Raw genomic sequence first — 6539 nt, 5'->3', positions numbered from 1 at the left:
AGACCAATTGATTATACAGAAAATCTTGCGCATTAAGATAAGCGTTTCTATAGAGAGATACTTAGACTTTGTGAAATATTCCAATTTCTCACGCTCAGCCGACGTAGTTCCAGCTTTAGTTTCCAGATGCAGGGTTTCATAACTCTTCCAGAGTTGGTAGAGAAGTTCTATCCTTGATTTGACAGTAGGCACTATTAGATTGACTTTTTCCATTTTCTTAAAATTGGTTTCAGCGAGCAGAATAGCCTGACAAATCTCTGATAACTCAAAGAATAATTGATCCATTTTAACAGAACGAGAAATATAATTGACAGTTGCTGGTAATTTAGCTAAAATTGAAAAGTCTTAATTTGCAAACTAAAGAACTGACTTACTTAAGTTTTAAAGTGCTCTGACAAGGCGAGCAAGTTTGAGTGTGCAATTGCATGGTTAATAGATTTTCAGTTTGTAATATTCTCTCGCTGTATAGATAAATAAGAGCACTCTTTTGAGATATTAAGAGGTGGCGTTGCTTGTTCTAATTTGATCAAAAAATGTTTGTTGAGTTAGTATGAGCGATTCAAAAAAGCATCATATAAATTGAGGTAAAAATAGTTTGCGGGTAAATTGATGAAACGGACAATAGCTTTGCTATTCTACAAGAATCTTTTCAAAAATAAGATTGTTCCAAATGCCAAAATAACTACCATTGGTGAGTCGACGATCCGGCTGCACCAGGCCATGCACCAGGTAGCTTAGCACGTATTCTACAAGAATTAAAAAAAATTTAGATTGTTCCAACAGCCAAAATTAATAAAAATTGTGAGTCTCTGATCTGGGTGCACCAGATCGAGCACGAATTAGTTTAATGAGTATTCTAAAAGAAATTTGTGAAAATTTAGATAGTTCCAAGTGCTACTACGCACACCAGGTAGCTTAGTACGCATTCTACAAGAATTTTTTCAAAATTTAGATTGTTGAAACTGCCAAAATAACTACCATTGTTGAGTCGACGATCCGGCTGCACCAGGTCGCGCACCAGAAGCTGAGCACGTATTCTACAAAAACTTTTAAAAAATTTAGATTGTTGCAATTGCCAAAATAACTACCATTGGTAATTCGACAACCCGGGTGCACCAGGTCGCGCCCTAGTTATTTTGGCAGTTAGAAAAATCTTAATTTTGAAAAAGTTCTAGTTGAATACGTGCTAGCTATCTGGGGCTCGACTTGGTGCACCCGGGACGTCGAATCACCAATGGTAGTTATTTTGGCAGTTGCAGCAATCGAAATTTTGCCAAAATTCTTGTAGTATACGTGCTAAGCTACCTGGTGCGCGACCTGGTGCAGCCGAATCGTCGACTCACCAATGGCAGTTATTTTGTCAATTGGACAATTCTAAATTTTGATAAAGTTCTTGTTGAATAGCAAAGCTCTTGTCCGTTTCATCAATTTAACCGCAAACTATTTTGTACCTCAATTTATATGATGCTTTTTTGAATCGCTCATACTAACTCAACAAACATCTTTTAATTAAATTATAACAAGCAACGCCACCTCTTAATATCTCAAAAGAGTGCTCTTATTTATCTACACAGCGAGAGAATATTACAAACTGAAAATCTATTAACCATGCCCCTACTCGCTCTCTGATGCGCGGGCCTTTTTCACGACTGCGCGACTCTCATTGGCGGGTGCTTTGTCGTTTGGGCCTTTTGTCGCGGATCCATATTTTCCATTTAGTTCCTGTGCTTTCACTTGATAAAATTTCTTGTTTATGTTTCTTCTTGTTTATGTTTAAAAATATTTAATTTTGCCAGATCAGGAATAGACAGAGAAAAATCATTAGAAATAATGAATAGTTCAAGTTTTATTTCAAGTATAGAATACTTGGCAGACTAAGACCCTTTTTGAGAACCACACAGATTACTCACTCGTTTATATAGACATTTTTGTAAGGTGTAATATTTAATGATTTTATTGAGTTAATCACTTTACTGATACGAAAAGATCGGACAACGATCTGTCGCGATTCACTGCTGCTCGCACACTGGTTTTCTCAAGAGACGAGGCTATTATCACACACTCAAACTGAAAAATCACGTGACTTCAAACATTCATTTAAATAATAAGGAAACCAAAAATAGCTTTAAAATAGGCGATGTCGATAAATTTAATAATTTTCAATCGAAGAAAATCTCATAAACATGAAACATTAGAACTTTAAACAAGAATGAAAAATCAACAAAAACTATTGCATAAAATAATTTTTGTGAAAGAATATATAATAATATAAATATATAATATATTATATAAAAATTTATGATATACAATTAAAAAACGATCAAAAATTATTGTTGGCTGCAGAAATTTTTTAACGAAAATGATGCGTTTTGCATTGTTTGTAATTAATATAATAATAATATTGTATATAATAATATTGTAATTTTATTGTAATATTGCAACCTGCTGAATATTAATTGTGAAGAGTATTGTTCACTTATTTCATGATTTTTAAATTAATAGGATAAGTCACAAAGAATTGGATCGTTTATGCAAAAATTAAGAATAAATGTTACCTTTGTAGTTGCATAAAAAGATTTAATTTTAAAATCTGCTCTTATAAATAATTCATGAACAATTAATCAAATATATTCAAATATCGTAAATATGCTACACTTTTGTTTGATAAAAATGCTAAAATTGGATGAAATGGTCTCGTAATCACAAAATCTTAGTAGAGAGCCCATAAAGTAAAACAAAATTGATAAAATTAACAAACAAAAAAATGTTCGAGACCTCGGGTTGCTATTCTTAACTTACAAAAACAATAATTACATTAATAAAAGTAATAATATTAAGTTTTAGTCCCAACTGGTACGTATGTTAGACAGTCGACTTTTCGACAATCGACTTTTCAACACGGGCTGATTAAATAGTACTAAAATACAGTGCTCATGAAAATGTGATTGGCTCTATTACAAAATGCTACATTTTTTATTAAATTCATAATGTACACTTCGATGTGTTTTAATGTTGTCGTTGATCACCGAAGAGTACAGGCAATATGTTTAAAAAATATTAAAAAGAGAAAGATACGCCTTACACCGCCTGCATTTATTTGGAATTCAACTTTTTCATAAAAATACAAAAAGAAATTACCCTACAAATAATATACCTGTTTCAACTGTTTATTCGCAAGCTGTGTGCATGATTATATTCCGCTTGGAAAAATTATTGATTGGCTTTAAGTCTCTTAAATCAAGAAAATTATGTTACAGTAACGATTTCTTTAATCCAAGAGCAATATGTTTTAAATTTCTCCTCCTTATGATTTAATCAACCATTGCCGAACGCAATCTCAGTTAGTTCACAAATTTCTATTAAGCCTCACATCACAAGGTGGGGTGTTTAGACACCCCAAGGCCCTATTTTCGCACATAAGCTAGGCCTAGAGCGTCTCAGGGGGGTAGGGATCTCAATAGCCTCCTCTTCAGTTGTCCTTTGCACGTGGAAATGGATGAGTGTCACTAAGTCGTGCTACTGATGTTTAGAGAAGCGATAATATGAATTTTTACTGTGCTATTTGGAATATGTGATTCGTATCTTTTTCATGTTTTTAAGTACCTTTGTATGCTGTTTTTTATGATGATGTTTATGTAACTGCATTTTCTTTTGGTCAATATATTATTAACGTTACAGCAAGAAGTTACTCAATCATTTATTATCCTCTGTGAAATATATTGTGTGTTACGGACTTTGTAAATAGCCTTTGTGTTTTCTATAGCTGAAGAAATCTAAGAAATGGAATTTTCTCGTTATAATTAAGCAGAAAATTATTGAAAAAGTCCTTTCAATAATTGTATAATTTTGTGAAATACCTTAGAAACAATATTATACCATAAATCATTCGTACTTTGTTTCAAAATGACTGGGATGTGGGGACATGCCACCTTGTGGTAAATGAGACTCTGTCTCACCTTGTGGTATGAGGGTTAAAGTTCTTCAGAGTATATTTATTATATTATATGCTTACTCTGTTAGCACCTCATCTTAACAGAGTTTTAAAAGTTAATAGAGAAATCAGGCGACATTTTTAATTCGTAGAATATACTAATCAAACAAATCTTTGAGATATAGAAGAGTCGTAGATTTTTACAATTGTTTTACGAAACAGTTTTTTACACTTGTTCGATTAAATCTTATTGTATACAAAAAATAGAATGCAATTAAAAACTTTTTGATTGATTAAACCGATTCTTGTACGATGTAAGTTGAGCAGTTTTTTCGAAGCAACAAAATATGTCACATCATGTAAATTTTTCAGCAGCTTTGACAACGAACTAGTCCGACTTCATCGCAGTTCATGCACTTTAATGCCACGAACTCTGTTGTGAAGTCATTCCGATGAACAGATTTTTTACTTCCATTACAAACTGGACATGGAAGTAGCCGATAGCCACCGCAAATTTTACAGGTGGTGCAAGCATCCGCACTCTGAAACAAGAAGAACATTTCTTTTCATGCGTGTTAATATTCTGATTATTACGGATAATAATTTACTAGCAGTAAATGTACCAAAGCAATCCCTGGATTTTTTTCTCTGATAATAAAAACATACATGATTTAAAAATCCTTTAAAACAAAGTTTGGAATAGGATGGCGAAATCAATAGTGAGCCACCTAATGTTAGCACTGCGTACATACTAGGCAATCTGATAAGTCCCTGAAAAATGAAACACCGAGACGTTTTTTTGGCCAAAGTCGGTTTTATTTTACAACATACTCTCCTTTTAGGTCGATACAGCGAGTCCAACGATTTTCTAACTTTTTGATACCGTCCGAAAAGTACTCGATCGGAAGGTCTCCAAAATACGCCTCAGCTTCAGCTATGAGCTCCTCATTTGAGTAAAAACGCTTACCGTTGAGCCATCTCTTCAGGTTAGGGAACAAGTAATAGTCGCTGGAGGCCAGGTCTGGTGAATACGGTGGCTGAGGAATCAATTCGAAGCTTATTTCATGCAATTTTGCTTGTGCAACTAAGCATGAATCAACAGGCGCATTGTCGTGATGATAAAGCGGTTTTTTCTTCTTCAAATGCGGTCGTTTTTCGGCGATTTCGATTTTCAATCCGTCCAATAATGATGAATAGTATGCTCCGGTTATTGTTTCACCTTTTTCAAGATAGTCCACGAATATTATGCCATGTGTATCCCAAAATACGGATGCCATAACCTTTCTGACCCATTCTTGCGTTCTTGGACTCTTCGGAGCACTTTGGCCCGGTGGAACCCACTGTTTTGCCTGTTGCGTTGACTCAGGAGTGTAGTAGTTGATCCAGGTTTCATCCATGGTTATGAATCGGCGCAAAAAATCGGTCGACTTACGCGAAAATGATGCCAAATTCTGCTGGAAAGTTGTCATACGATTTCGTTTTTAGTCCACTGTGAGCAAACGCGGTACCCATCGCGCGCAGAGCTTCTTCATGCTAAAACTGAATGCATGATATTGCCCACACGTTCCAATGATATGCCTACAGCATTAGCTACCTCTCTCAATTTCACTGTGGGATCATTCAACATCATATCATGGATTTTTTCGACATTTTCTGGTGTAGTGACCTCTTTTGGGCGCCCAGATCGTTCAGCATCAACTGTGCTCGTACGGCCACAACGAAATTCGGTAAACCACTTATGAATCGTTCCAATCGACGGTGCAAAGTCCGGGTAATACTTATCCAGCTTGGCCTTGGTCTCGGATATCGTTTTCTTGCGAAGATAGTAGTGTTTGATCAAAAATCGAAACTCAGATTTTTCCATATACTAATGAGGTTAGTCGCTTCTCAGTGCTGTAACTTGTAAATGCGTAAGCATAAATGGCTGAAGTATTGGCAGGCATCATTTGAAGGATCAAGCTCGACGAAAATGGTTCACATCAGTGAATACTAATGACATCTCTTAGAATTTTCAGTTACTTATCAGACTGCCTAGTACAGTAATGAATAAGAATACATTTTGTTACAGAGCATTTTACTCCAACGATAATTTGACTCTCGAGATCATAATGATCTGTCCATTTGGATCAATATTATCTTATTTTTGGGTTATTTGCCCGACTGAACAAAATGGCCGCCAATTGTTGGCGCTGAAATCATAACGACATAACCTAAATATTGTGTCGAACCGCACGCAATTGACAACTAAACTAACTAAATTACATCGCCATCTTGGTTTGGCTTGATATATGATCCTGAATCAGATCAATATAATCTCATAAGTCGATCATTCATTGCGGCCAATCAAAATGCTCTAGATTTCGGTATCATTTTTATTGCATATCAAGACGATATTGATTTTGGTATCAATTTGAACATTTTTTTACTGTTAAAAGCTCAATATAAACAGACTGATAGGCTGGGAAAACTTCATGGGTGTATATATTTATTATACGTATTTTAGACTTGCTGACTCATCCATAATTTTTTCCCATAAGAGCCTCGAGGAATATTAGACATATAAGGGGCCATCCATATACCACGTGGACAATTTTTCACCACTTTCCGC

General features: G+C 34.9%; 1 long non-coding RNA gene across 1 annotated transcript in view; it reads right to left on the bottom strand.

Moving 5' to 3' along the window:
* Nucleotides 1-3963: 3963 nt before the first annotated feature.
* Nucleotides 3964-6539, bottom strand: part of LOC117173484 — a 120870-nt gene continuing 118294 nt past the window's right edge. Inside the window, exon 4 of the long non-coding RNA XR_004467199.1 lies at nt 3964-4473. This is a non-coding gene — a long non-coding RNA (uncharacterized LOC117173484). The remainder of the gene's footprint in view (nt 4474-6539) is intronic.

The sequence above is a fragment of the Belonocnema kinseyi genome, chromosome 5 (genome assembly GCF_010883055.1).
Source record: "Belonocnema kinseyi isolate 2016_QV_RU_SX_M_011 chromosome 5, B_treatae_v1, whole genome shotgun sequence".
NCBI classification, from domain to species: Eukaryota; Metazoa; Arthropoda; class Insecta; order Hymenoptera; family Cynipidae; genus Belonocnema; species Belonocnema kinseyi.
Note: the sequence above shows the minus strand (reverse complement) of the source record. Positions and strands in the feature narration are given on the sequence as shown.